At 47.8% G+C, this 14,522-nt stretch overlaps 1 gene segment (V, D, J or C); it reads left to right on the forward strand.

Moving 5' to 3' along the window:
• The first annotated feature begins 608 nt into the window (after positions 1-608).
• Positions 609-5,170, forward strand: LOC309582172 (T cell receptor delta constant-like). The segment is given in 5 exons: positions 609-654; positions 3,076-3,351; positions 3,981-4,073; positions 4,415-4,531; positions 4,615-5,170.
• Positions 5,171-14,522: the final 9,352 nt, after the last annotated feature.

Consider the following 14,522-nt stretch of genomic DNA (forward strand, 5'->3'; position numbering starts at 1 on the left):
TCCAGGCATATCATCCTGAGGGGTCAGTTAAGGACAGAGAAGGTTTTTCTTTTGGTTCAGGTTGGATTATTCCAGATTAAAAATTTATTAAGAATGCTAAGCTCCATTACTTTCTGGAATACAGGGCTGTTCCTGTGACTTTATAAAACTAAACTGAAGGAGAAGTACAATGTTTTGTCCAAATAAAATGCCAGAACATAAACCACAAATCCCTTCCACAACCAAGCAGTGGTAGGAATTCATGGCTTTGTTACCTGACATGGCATTGTCAGGTAACGTAAACTCGTGGGACTCAGGTGAGGCCTCTGGGCTCAGACAAAACAAATCTTCTGCTCTGTGAACTACAATTGCACTCTGTACATTATTTCTTGCTGAAGATCTTGCCCAGGGAGTTCTTGCAGAGAAGCAGCTTGTTTGTATTGTGGCTGTTTGGAAAGCCTGGAGAGGAGACCACATGAAAAGCCTTTCAAGGTCTTCTCAGAGAACACAGAATGCACAGGGCTGACAGGCTCTGGCAAACCACGGCATAACACCTGGGAAGGAAATGTGTATAGGAAGAACAGCAAAATGAGCCCTTTTTGATTTACATATTTTAACTGTGTGTTACTGCTGGTCTTGTATTTGGGAAAGGAACTCAGCTGACCGTGGAGCCAAGTAGGTATCCTTTATACATTACCATTTTCTGAGTTGTTATTCTTTCATTTTTCACATTTTAAAAAACTTCTATCCTTTAAAAATTCATGCAGACACTCATTCATGTTTTTCAGTCACTTATTAGACTTTCTATGAGTAATCTTTTGCATGCAACTAAACAATTTATATGTAGAAAAATTCTGATCCCACTTCTCAGTTTTGCCAAAGGACTTGAGCTCCACAAGGGAAGTTCTGTCTGCTATCATTTCGAATTTCTTTGGGACATACATCTATCCATTACTCAGGCTTCTTAATAAGATTTTCATAGTAACTGTTGGGTTTTAAAGTCATGCTTGGACCCTCTAAAGGGAAATAAAGTGTCTGCAGAGGTTGGCATTTAAGTTCCTAAGACTGTCTCTTGTGTCAGAGTTAAAAATACACAGTGATGGCAGAGAAGGGTAACGTAGAAAAGCGTAAAATAAAATCTTATGCAACATTTCTGGACTAGTTAAATCTTACTAAATTGTTCAGAGTCTGAGTTCAACTCAAGTTTGGGTCAAACCAAGTTAAGGGATGTTTGATTTCTCTTGGGTGTCTGGTTGCTGTAGGTGTGGACAAGTGTGTAGTTCTGCCTGTTGGATCAGAAGAGCTGACCCAGGAGGTTCTGGCAGAGCATGGTTTGGCTTTCACCTCAGTTCCTCAGAGGAGGCATAGGGCTGATGGGGAAAGCGTGGAAAATCAGAGCCCCTTGATCAAATTTCAGTCAGTACCCTGTGATGAACAAAATGTTAGAGCTGAGGGATCTCTTGACCCACCTGCAAGGCAGACACCAGGCAAAATGAAAAGCCCAATGGCCTTCCCTTTACCAAGAGACCCCTCAGAAAGCTCCTGTCAAAGCAGACACATACATCTCTGTGGATGTGTCGGACAGCCTTTCATAAGCTGAGCCCTTTCTGGCAAGGAAGGATGCTGGAGGATTCCTTTCAGCTCCATATTTTTACTCTAATTCAAATTGTTAATCTCAGTTAAGTCCTGACATTGGTTTTTGAGATAACCCTTGATTTTCCATGTATGACTTGACCTAGAGGCAAAGATACTTTGTTTATAAAAGAAACCATGGTACCACAATGATTTGTTGGCTGCTAAATTCTTTTGACACTGTTTCCTTGTAAGACAGCCGCTGCAACTTTAAGCAATCTTATTTCATTACTTGTATGTCTTATGGCAAATTCCCAGAGAAGGCTTCTGCTTTACCGTTGAAATTCAGTCCTTTGTGGTTGCCAACCCTTTGTCATATATTTCCTGGGGAATTCAAGAGTACAATTCTTACGAAACTGAAAAAAATACATCTAAAACCTTCAGAGAAACTGACAGGTGAGAGCAGTGATCTCAAATCCAGTGAAAACTTGTCAGCACCTTTTAAATTCTTTCAAAGTTCCTCTTTTGGTGTCTTGATATTTGTTGGTATCTTAGTGCTAAAGGAGCACCGCTGAAGGTTATGGCACTAACCTGGGGAATATTGTAAAATTTGTCCATGAACATGCAGCCTGGTTGGAATGTCTCGCACCTTGTGCAGTTTCTAGTGGGGAAAACCTCCCCCACAATGGAAAGTTCTTGACCTTGTCAGAAAGCCCTGGAGCAGTGATGTAGTGAGTGGCATCACTGCCCATGGCAGGGCTTGGACCGAGATGATCTTCAGGGACCCTTCCAACCCAGACCATTCTGTGATTCTCTGATTCCATGGGGAGAGTTGCAATTCACAGCCTTCTGATTGCTTCCCTCCTACTCTCCCATCTTAGAGACAAAACTCCTTCTTGCACCTGAGCTGTTGTCACTGCAAAGCTCCACCGTGTCCCATGCTCCAGCAGCAGGACTTCATTTCTGCAAGTAACATCCCTCACAGGAGGAACTTTGCACAACACTGAAGCAACAAACTGACTTCTGCTCTCCCTGCAACTCCTGCTGTGCTTAGACCCTTTAGCCACACTGGGAGGAGAACAGGGGAGGGAGAGTAAAGGAAAACACAGTTATTCCCTCATGTCTCATGAATATGCAACACAATCCCACTAGAACTGTTATTTTTTGGAATTAAATTATTGAGCAAGCAGAATAAGTGGACTCTTGGAGTGGCATTCATAAACGTTCCCTTCTTGTTTGTAGGTCTGCTATAAAATCATGAGTTCACTTACAGGCATGAGCTTTGGCAAAATGAAGCTGAGATCCTGTGGGATTAAATCTCCTATAAAATATGCCCCTCGTACCCCTTTCTGTCTTCAGTCTGGTCTTTCAAAAGCAGCAGCAAGAAATACAGACAGAAAAAAGACAGTAAATGAGAATGCTACAAATTAGTCACAGCTGGAATATATGTGAATTTTCAGTAACTCAGCACTCAGGCCAGCCTGCAGTAAAATCAATCCTGTCCAAACCATGCTTTTTTTACAGATATTCCAAACAGTTCTGTCCCTCAAGTCATTGTGATGAATTCAAAGAAGCTGGAAGAAGGTGGCAGCACTGGGAAAGCAGCTTGTTTGGCAAGGAATTTCCTTACAAAGGACATCAGCTTGGAGATGCCCTCTAAGGAGGTCGTATATGAACAGAGCACGTCCATTTTGACATCAGAGGGGCTGTACAATGCAATTAAAGTGGTCAATGTGACAAAAGACACAGAGCTGACCTGCACAGCCAAATTCAACAACAGCAACATAACAACACTTTCAGGTACGGTTTGGTGGCACAGCTGTCACTTATTTCTGGAGACAGCGGCCTGTGGGGCTTGGTGTTCTCCTGCTTGTCAGCATTGCCCAGGGCAGCCAGCAGAAATGAGAAAGACATTGGGTTCTTCAGCAGGGAGAGATGAATGATGTTTCAGAGCATGTAAAAAAAAGGTTTCAACTGTTTAGTTACATGGAAATAACTTTTCTTGGGGAGAACAGAGAAGACACAATCTATGTTTAACATGTGGATTTCCTTATGACGGAATATTTTACCCTGTAGCAGCAAACCTCATGCAGCACAAGCTGAAACAGCCTTTCTAAAACCTACAAAGAGTTAAAGGTGGGGTGTTTGGGGGCTTTTATTAAATCACTTTTTATATATTTTTGAAATTGTGTTTGTACTCCTGAAGGCCATTCAAATAGTAAAACCAAAGCAATGCAGGAATCCTTTTGTTTCCTGCAAGTGAATGGAGAAACTTTCCCCTCAACTTAATGTTGGAATTAATGCTGATCATCTGAGCCCCAGTCTGTACTTTGCTCAAACTCCAATGAGAAATGTCACATGAACATTTTTTTAATCCTTTATAAAATGTGGATATGGTTAAAAAATGCCTTTTCTTTATCATGTTACAGAAGAGGAGGCTGAAGGGGCTCCGGAAGTACCAGAGGCTGAAGAACCAGGGGCCAGTAACAGGGTTTGTAACAGCACAGCCCCCTCAGCACAAGGTGAGTTACCCAAACAGGTTGTGAAGTTACGTTGCTGTTTGGGGGATAAAGGCATGGAAATGTATTTTCTCCAGGGCAGAGGAGTCAGAACACAACATATTCACCAGACACAAGCTGCTGTTCCAAGGTTGCTCCTGCACTAACACACAAGCCCCAGGAAGCCAAAAGCAACACAGACAGACCCTGGGCTCCCCTGCTGTTGCCGTGTTCTCTATCGTCTCTTCCTTTCCTGCTCTTCCTTTCCCCAAAACCACCACCTGGGATTTTTTCCTCTTTCTACCACGAGCACAACATGCAAACGTAGACCATGATCTCTCCCCTCTTTTCTGGTCTCTGAGCAGATCCTGAAGGGCACAGAGTGAACATGCTGTCCATGGCTGTGTTGGGCCTGAGAGTCCTGCTGGCAAAGAGCATCGCCTTCAATACCCTCCTGAGTATCAAGCTGTTTCTTTTCTGAGGTAAGGGAGCACACAGCTGTCCAGCTGTGGTTCATAGGCCCAATTTCATTAAATGGAGTTTAAATCCCCCTCTGCTCTTCCAGACATGGGGAATGAAGGCAAGAGGAGCCCGAGGAAGAGCAGGAAAGAACGTGAACCAGCAGCACAAGGGGTTGAACGAGCAGTGGCAGAGCTGCTGACAGTGACCACCCAGGACACAAGGCAGCACCTTCCCCTGCAGACACTGAATACTGTTCACTCCTGCCTGGCCAGATGATTCACACTGAAGAGCTTTAAGTGCTTTTGCTGTTTCCTCTTCCCTGAGAACGGAGGAGAGTGGATTTATCCTCATGCTCCTGCTAAGTAGATCTCCCCACTCTTCTGGCATTTGCATACAAGTGTCCTGCCTGCTTCAACAGCTCTGAAAACTCCAGGGCTCACCCAAGATAAATGGCCTTTTAAAAGCACCTTTCCCAGGCATGTTGTGTTACTGCCTGGAGACCTGGAGTATTACTGCTGAGGGAATTCACAGCCAGCAGTTGCCATTTCTAGCACTGCATTTCAGACAGCTTTAATAACAGTTAAGTATATATTGCAGATGAGAAGAGCTGTGTAGGATCTGAACTAATTCAATTCAATCAGATAATGTTCATTTCTGTATTAAGCCTGTATGCCTTCTTCCAAATGTATCTCATGTGCATTTTAGGTTCCTGTAGTAGTGATGAAAATAAAGTTTTATGAGGCCAAAATGCTGTGGGGTTTCTGTGCTTTTTCTTCCAAAGCTGGCCCGGAGATTGCTGGAATCCAACTGTCCTAATGCCAGGTGGGATTGGAAACACAGCTTTGATAAGGTAGATTTCCTGTTGGCTGAATTTGTCTTTTCCAGACTTTGTGCAGGGAAGTGTCTCTGGCACATTCAAGAGCTTCAGTGAGGAGAGACCTTGCTGAAGGCCTGAGGGAGGAAAATGCTCATATGAGCAGAGAAGAAACCCTGCAGTTGTTTTGCACTCAGGGGTAGGGAGGAGGAAGGGGCCACCAGGAAATAATGTCGGGCGGTTTGATGGAGTGATAGTTTCCACAGCAACTTGGTTCTTACCTAATGGAGCCCAGCACACACCTTCCCCAGCTCACCCCCCTCTCACAAGCAACAGGCAGGACGCTGTGGTCACCATTTCTGACTCAGTTACACCAGGCAAGAGCAACCCTCCCCTGCTTTTGACAAAACCAGTTCACCACATCCTGAAGGGGAATTGAGGCTTTTCTCCCCCTGGCTCAGCTCCTGCTGCCTTCAAGAGAGCCTCTGCAGAGGACAGAGCAAGGTGTGCTGCATTGGGCTTGCTCAGGTCAGAGCCTCAGGCCCTGCAGACACCCAGAGAAGACCCTCTGCCCTTGCAGAAGCTACGTGAAATTTGCATGGCAAATCCAAAACCAGTAGAATGCTCAATAAGTGCATTCCACCACCCTAATGTCAATCTGGGGGAGCTGTGCACCAGCATTTTTATCCTGATTTTCCCGTGACACATTTTCTTGCCACACCCTTTCCCAGTCTCTCAGGCAGATTCCTATTTTGAGAACAGTCCCTTAGACAAAATTCAGTGGAATCAGATGGACAGGAGGGAAAGGCCCATGATTAAGTGCTGTTATAATCCCTTAGTCATAAAGTGTTGATCAAGTCTGGGGCTGGGATTGGATCCATCTGCACCTCCCCTGAGAAGGTGTTTAGAAAGCCGGGGTGTCTTTTCTGCACCTCATGACTCAATGGGTCCTTTTACAGCTCTACCCCTTTCCTGCCCCCAGTCTCAGCATCAATCCTTCTAAATTAATTCCAGTTTGATGTTCCTGTGTCTGTTTCATCCATGCAGTAAAGCTGCAGAGTCAGCGTTGCTGTTGGGCTGTGCCACGCTTTGGCAAATTGGTATTAAACCTGCTTTTGCTGACACCTCTGACAGTGACTGTTCAATGGACCTAAAGCCCTCACTTCATGACAGGCTTCCTGACTGCCCCCACCAAGCAGTGCCTTGTCACTTTGCATTTGCAGAACATGCAGCTCAGGAGAACAGGAGAATAGAATTGTTTCCAGAAGGAACCCCACAACTGGGAGCTTTGCTGCGGGCCAATAGTGAGATTGACTTAGCGGGGTTAATTCCACTGAAGGGGACAGAATCTGCAGCTCTCCCAGCTGAGATCAGCTGAGGAAAGTTTTGTAGAGAACCTGTGCTCCACAGTAATTGTCCTCCCTCTCTTAAAAGCACCTTTGCATTTGGAATTATCCTGAAATCTGAAGAAAACCTATTATTCTCTAAGGGATGCTACAGCAGTGGAATAAGGGAGGATGACTAGAAGCAGAAGGCTTTGGTACAATTCATTTTAACAGTGCTATCTCTATTCTCCTACAGATTAATTTGTGTCCATATCTGATTGTGCTCAGACAGCCTTTGAAAATCTCCAGGCGTTGAGCCACTGTCCCTGGAGATATTCAAAAGCCACCTGGACATGCTCCTTGGCAAACAGCTCCAGACAGTCCTGCTAGAGCAGGGGACACCCAATCACCAGCACAGGTCCCTTCCAACCTCAATCCTTTGTATTTCTGTGATACCTTTCTCATAGGGTTGGAAATGACAAGAAGTTGAAAATTTGTGTATAACTTTAGTCAGGGGTTTTGTTTGCCTTTGCCCGGGGAAAAGAATTGAAGTTTCTTTTCAAAGGACTGTTTCACCAAGAGAGCACAGATGAGATTAACATCACAACACACTGGGAGCAGCACAGGAGATAAACAAAAGATAACCACCATTAACAAACATCACCTCCAAGCATCACCCCTGGCATGGTCAGACGCACCTGGTCTGGGAGAAGTTCAATAAGAGAACAAAGAATGAGAACGTAATTAACATCGAAGGTGAAGGCATCAATAACCAATAGGAAAGGAAATACTAAGAACTGTGGAACTTGGGACTAATGAACATCGAACCAATGAATTTCCATGGGTTTGGACTGTATAAGTACCTGAAAAATCAGTGAAAACCTTGTGTGATGGAAGGATTTTCTCTGCACACCCGGGCTATGTGTGGATGAAATGATTTCTGTTGCACATCCTGGCCAGAACAACATCCTGGCCAGAATAAAGTAATGCCTTCATTCTCTAACACTGAAAATTGCTGTTGGAGAGTTTTTGTTTTTCCTCACAGTTTCCGTGACAAGACCACCCACAATGTGAACTGCAATAAAACTTCCAAACTAATTTTAGGAACATTTTCACCTCCTGCACATCATATTTATTTTTCCTCCCCCTTGGTTGGTCTCACACATAGAGTGTGGTATGGAACATCTGTCCCGCTGAGCAAGTCAAAATGGAGAGAGCTCTCTCCTGTGGCAGAGAACATTAAAAGAATAAATCTCTTTCTAAGAGGTTTCATGGAAAGCATGGGGAAGCACTCAATGAGAATGTGCAATATTAAATAGCTTTTTGTACCACTGAATCCTTCTGCTTTCTCATACACCATTGAAAAAACAATGTAATAATCATATTCCTGCATCTGCTGGGTACAATCTGACTTGTCTGTTTTGTGTCCTGAAATACTAAAAAGTTCCTGATAAAATGAGATCTATTGATGTCAACTGAACTTCTTTCTCTGATCTCTCCTGCTACCTTCTGGCCAAAGCATTTATTGTTCTCACAACATTTTCACCTTCATGAAATCCAGCAAATAGTTCAAACAGGAGAAAAAAAACCAAAAAACCAACCAACCAAAGAAACCACCCAAACCCCACAAGAAGTGTTGTGTCTGCACATGCCACAAATTAAACTTCTTTGCTCTTCATTTGCATTCTGGCCATGCCAGCAGGTGCCGTTGGAAACTCTTGCTAAGTGATACAGAGGCTTTAGAAAGTCCAGGGCCAGGAAGCTGAAAGAGCTGAAAAACTGAAGTGAGATTCAGAGAAGCTTCATCTGAAGGTGCAAACTACAGCAGGGTTACAGCTGGAAGTGATTTGTAACAGGAGGAATGGAGTAGAATACAGGAAGCACTTGCAGCACTGTTTCAAAATCCTTAGGATTTCTAAAGGAGTTTTAAACTGCAAGTTATTCGGGAAACTTGGTCAAACAAATGCTGTAGGATAATTTCACTCCTGCCTTGCTTTTTCTTATTCATTTTCATGCCCACAGTTAATTATTTGAACTTGTACATTTGTTGCCATCACAGAAGGATGGAACCCCAGTCTTAGTAAGTCCTCATTCCTGACTTATGATCAGCATGGGGTTTCTGTCAGATTTTGCCTTAGATTCACAGGTGACAATCTGTGGTTCTGCTGAATTCTGTGCCAAGCATTTCTCTTTTTCAAATGTCAGGAAATACTGGAGGAGTGGGGAATGCTGGTAATGCAAAGTCGTAGGGAGAAAATGACAGGAGGAAACCCAAGGCTCACCTGAGTGAGCACCACAATGTGTAGGTTAATTCAGCTACAGGCTTGGTTTGATCCGGGTCTTATTCAGGATGCAGTGAGTGATTTGTGCCCTGACTGGATGCAGGGAGGACAACTGCATGGGGCTGCAATCAGGCCATCTTCATTATTGCATTTCTGAAAACCTCCCATAAGCAAGTCACCCACTTAAATGTGTGTGGAACCACAGAGGATATGCAAGGAATAGCTGAAAGGGACAAATCCATCTCAGAAACTCATTAGGAGGGTGCTTAATTACCTGACTGCAAGGCAAGAGCTCTTTCTCTCTCTCTCCCTTATATTTCAGTCAGCAGATATGGTCTGAACTGAAGTATTGGAGAACCTGATCTGTCCCTGCAAAACCACTCAGGACTGGGGAGTGCAGTGCTCCTGGGAATGTCTGTCCTTCCAAAGCACAGCTTTGAAAATAGATTTCAGCTCTATGATTTCTGCAGGGAGGGCCTGAGTTGAGTCCTGGCTGTGTCAAAGCCTCCCACGATCAGGGCACTTCATCTTTTGTGATCTGTAGAAGGTATTGGAACATAACCTGCAAGGAGACAGAGTAGAGACAACCCAGCTTCATTTTGTGGGGATCTCTAACGGGCACTGTGCACATGCAGTTTTATTTTGATGACAAACAGACTCTCTGGCCATGGGGTTCCACCTGCCTGGGCACACTGCTAGATCGTCCTTGGGAGAACACCTTCTGCTCACACTTGACAGGAGTCACCTCCAGAGGCTGAGAGTTTCTGTCCTCTTCCCAATGCCCCTGTCAATGCCCACAGCCCCGCACAATATCATCATGAGGAGCACATTTGGGAACATACACAGGGTTAGGCACCACAGCCACATGAACAGGTGCTCCAGAAAGCAGCCAGTCCACAATGAACCTTCTTCCCCATCCTTCCAAAGCCAAGCTCAGGGCTTGTCTGCGGAGCTGTGCAACCCCATCACATGTGCCTGTACCTGTGTCTGCAGCCTTACAGAAGAACAGCACACCCTAAGTTCTGACAGAAGAACACACACCACAGATAGGGTAAAGTACGTAAATACAGAAAAAACTCCAAGCTGAATAGCTCTCCTCACTCCTCTGTGTTCCTCTGCTTTATCCACAACAAATTACTTTTGTATCACTTGCCTATTTCTCTGCTCCTTTTGTGCTTTGAAACTTGCAGCCTGAAGGGGACACAGTTGTCCTTTGTCTTTTTTGTAGAAGAACAAACAGTGCCTGGGACTGGGAGCTCTGACCTCAGAGTTGGTTTGTCCTGAAAAGCCACCTCCAGGCAGCTCTTCCCAGCTCAGAAGAACCTATAACCACAGAAAAGCACTAGGTGATTTATTCTTCAAGGAAACCAGACACTGAACCATATCCAGAAGTGGAATCAGCCGGAATCCAGGAGAAATTCCACCCCCTGCAGGGGCCTGGGTTTAGAAGAATGGAGTTTCCTACACCACTGAGCACTCATCTGCACCACCTCCATGGGACAGGGCTGCACGGATCCAGCACAGGACAAGCACCCAGGGATTATGTGAGCAAGAGCCGCTGATCAGGCTCAGATCTGACCTGCTGTCCTCTGCAGCAGGACCTGCCATGCACTAGGCAAGGGCACAGCCGTGTGCTTAGCTAAAGTGTAAAAGAATAAATTCCCTTGGTGATCCTATGCTCAGTGTCCTTGTGTCCCTGCCCAGGTGACAAACAACTGACAGAGATGGCAAAGTCAGTTTTCTCCCTGGTCCATATTAGATGCAGAGACGTGAATGTCTCTGAGAGTCTTTCACTGGATCACAGAAGGGGTGAATGTGGAAGAGGCCTCACGTACACAGAGAGGGCTCAAAAGAAAGATGGGGACCATGCAGGGTGAGAGAAATCCAGGAGGCACCAACAGCTTCCAGTTCTGCTCCTCCTGGCCCCACCTCTCGCCCTCAGTGTTGTCATAGACAGAGGGAGGGACTAGGAGGGACTGGGCCTGAGTGCAGTGACAGAGGCCCAGGCAGGGCAGGTGTGGGCAGAGCTGTTCTGCAGGCAGAGAGAAGGTGCAGAGAGGCGAGGCAGAGCGGGCCTGGCCATGTGGAGGGCCCTGTGCGTGGCCTTATTGCCCATTGTAGGTGAGTGAAGGGAAGGGCTGATGCCCCCAGCAGCTGAGCGTGGCCCTGAGCTCCGCACGGCTCTGGGGAGCTGTGCTGAGCGCCTGCAGCCGGACCTGTTCCCCGGCTCGAGCTCCCAGCCCTGCCTGTGGAGCACGGCGAGAGCAGCCCTGCTCCTCCTCTGGCTGTGAGCTCGGCACCTCCAGCCAAGCTGCCTCCTCTGCAGCCTGGGGACACGCAGGGCACCTCCCTGCTGCACTCACATCTTGGGGCCCAGCGCTTTGCCCTGGCACTGGGCACTCTGCTCCTGGGGCACTGCGGCCCCTCTGGCAAGGAGCAGCTTGAGGATGGCAGCACAGGGCCCAAGCCCATTGCCCGGCACAGGCCTTTGTCTTTCCTGTGCTCAGCTGGAGCACTTCCAGGGACAGGAGAGTGGCTTCCTCACCATTCTCCATTGGCAGACACAAAGGGATTTGTCCCCCCATGCTGCAAATCCTTCCTGCTTCTTTGGGGAAAATCAGAAAAAGCTTCCTGTCGGACGGGGAAAAGGAGGGAGGGAAATGTGGTGGCTCCTTCCTTGTGAGCCTTGACAGCTGCTACCCGCTCTGCCCATCTGTGTCAGCTGGCTTCAAAGAGGACGATTTTGTCCTCCCACTGGTCCAGTGCCATTCCAAAGCCCCACCAGCATTGCCCTGACCTTTGCTGACTCTTGGACTGACTGTGCCTTGTTCTTGCTCTCTGCAGCAGTCTCACTCGCTGGTGCAGCCACCTTGGTCCAGCACGCCAGGGAACTGACCGTGCAAGAGGGAAAGGCAGTCACCATCCAGTGCGACATGGGAGGTTTTTGGAAGTACTTCATGTACTGGTACCGTCATGGCCCAAGTGGCTCTCTCAAATGTATTTACAGGGAGGGTGATATCTATGGAGAAGGTTTCAGGGATCGCTTTAAGGGAAAACTGGACAGTTCCAGGACCACACTGCAGATCCTGGCAGCAAAGCAAGAGGATTCCGCAACGTATTACTGTGGAGCAGAACCACCCTGGAGCAGCTCTGCAACAGAGTGGACCAAAAACCAACAGATGGGGAAGACAGATCTCTCAGCATTTCTTTCTAGCAGCTGCTCCCCAGGGATCCTGTCAGGCAATGGCAGGTGCAGGAAACATCCCCGTGCCTTGGTGGCACTAAAAGGCAGTGCAGGGAGGGTGGTAGAAGGGCTGGTAGCATTTGTGGTGCAGGAGGATCTCTTCTGGGAACTGCAGAGGCTGTTTAGGCAAGGGCAGCTTTAGTGCACATTGCCTGGGCTCCTGTCCAGCACAGCCTCATTCTCCCTCTGTGCCTTGGCTGCAGAGCCATGGGATGATGGAGATGTGTTGCTGTAGCTTCCAGAGTGCTGTGGTGGATGGAGGCAGGCTGTTTAGGAAAGCCACATCAGCAGGGATGACATTGCTCTGGGTGGCTGCTACAGAGCTCCTGATCAGGAAGAAGGAGTTGAGAAGGGGTGGTGAGGTGACTTTGGTTGCCCTCCAGGTGCTCAGCAAGCTGCTGTCTCAGAGCTCCTCCTCTATTGGACAGGGGGAAAATATGGAATTAAGGCTTGTGGGTTGAGATAAGGACAGGGAGATGTCCCAGCAGTGCCACCATGGGCAAACACACGGACTTGGGGAAAGGAATTTAAGTCATTTCCAGCACTGACTTCCCTGTGAACCTTCTGGACAAAGTCTTTAATTAGGGACTGAGAGGGCTCAGTGACATGGATTGTGCAAGGGTGCATTGTAGGGCTGGCTCTGGATACCCACTCCCTGAAATGCTGTAACTTCGCCTACGCAATAAACAGCTTTCCAGAGAGCCACCTGAAGTCCAGACATCCTTCGTGAAACTTTCTCCTATAAATTGGCGCTCAGCGTTTTAGAGGGGCAAAAAGGGATTTTTCCGCATATAGGAGACTTCTTGGTGAACGTGTAGTTGGTCGCTGAAACTCAGTGATCTGAGTAGCTGCAAACAAGACGCTTGAAAGGAAAGCGTGTGCAAACAAGACGCTTGAAAGGAAAGCGTGTGCAGCTGCTAACGAGAGGAGACACCTGAAAGGAAGGCGTGTGGAGTCCGGACGGACACTGCGACGGGTCAGAGCCTGGACCGGACCTCGACGAGAGACACCTGCCGCGACGGGCCGGCAAAGGTGAGCACCGAGTAATCCAGTCACGAGTCAGCATGTGTCTGCCCAACAGAAGGATGTCTATCAGCACCTAAAACCTCTAGTTAAGTCCAGTCCAACTAAATTGGCAAAAAAAGAACTGTAAAATCTCATAGCATGGACTGTGACCCATGTCCCAATCGCTGACTCTAAAGCAGTCTACACCAGAGACTTTTGGGACTCAGTGGGAATCAAATTATTTAATGCCATATCACGCTGGGACAAGAGAACCGCAAAACTCATCCCGGCTTGTACAGCGTTAGTGGAAATATTCGCCGTGCCCCCCCCCCCCCCCCCCCCACCGCCGCCTCGCCCGCCGCCGCCTCGATCGGCCGTGCGGGAGTCACGGAGCGAGTCACGGAGCGAGTCACGGAGCGAGTCACGGAGCGAGTCACGGAGCCAGTCCCCCGCGGCCCCCCCGCCTCCTCGCCCGCCGCCACCGAGATCGGCTGCGCCACTCCCGAGCTCGGCCGTGCCATCGCCGCCCCCGCCGGGCCCCATCCCCGCGCCGCAGCCGCCCCCGCCGCGGTCCCCCGACACTGCGCAGCCGTATCCCTCCGCCGCCCAGCCGTATCCCTCCGCCGCCCAGCGTATCCCTCCGCCGCCCAGCCGTATCCCTCCGCCGCCCAGCCGTATCCCTCCGCCGCCCAGCCGTATCCCTCCGCGCAGCGCAGCCTCGCCTCAGAAGCCGCGAGCAGGGAGGGAACGGATGGGAATGATGCAGCTCCAGTGGCAGGGGAGACGGAGAGCCCCTCTGCCGGAGCTGATGCTTTAAATCTAACACAGGTTAACCCTGAAAAGCAGCCAGATTTGTTTGCAATGAGCCCCAGAGTGCCGCCAGCGAGCGGCGGGGATCTTGCAACCCAGAAAGAGAAAACGAGTTCTGAGAGTTTGTCAGCGCTACCTTCTGAATCAAAAAGTCCTCCAGAGTGCTCAGATTATTCTCAATTAACAGATTGGCATGAAATAAGATGCCAAATCTGTAAAGATGGAAGTCTTAGTCTATTAACTAAGCCTGTGATAGCTAGCCAACAGCCTGACAGTCCTAAAACGTGGGTTCCCATCCCCACTCTCGAAATTAAAGAACTAAAAAGGGCTGAAATATACAGTGGTATTTGCTCACCGTATCTTAAACAACTGCTAAAAAGTACCCTAAAAGGAACACATCAAACTTTAAAACGCATTTTAGATCAACAGAAAGGGGGAGAAGCCCAGGCTACACCTCAAAGAAGGTTGAATAAAGCCTTGTGTGTTTATAATTTCTTGAGCAGCTCTGCAGAAGAGCCTGACCCCCCCCCC

This window comes from Coloeus monedula (assembly GCF_965178545.1).
Source record: "Coloeus monedula genome assembly, chromosome: 26".
Classification (NCBI taxonomy): Eukaryota; Metazoa; Chordata; class Aves; order Passeriformes; family Corvidae; genus Coloeus; species Coloeus monedula.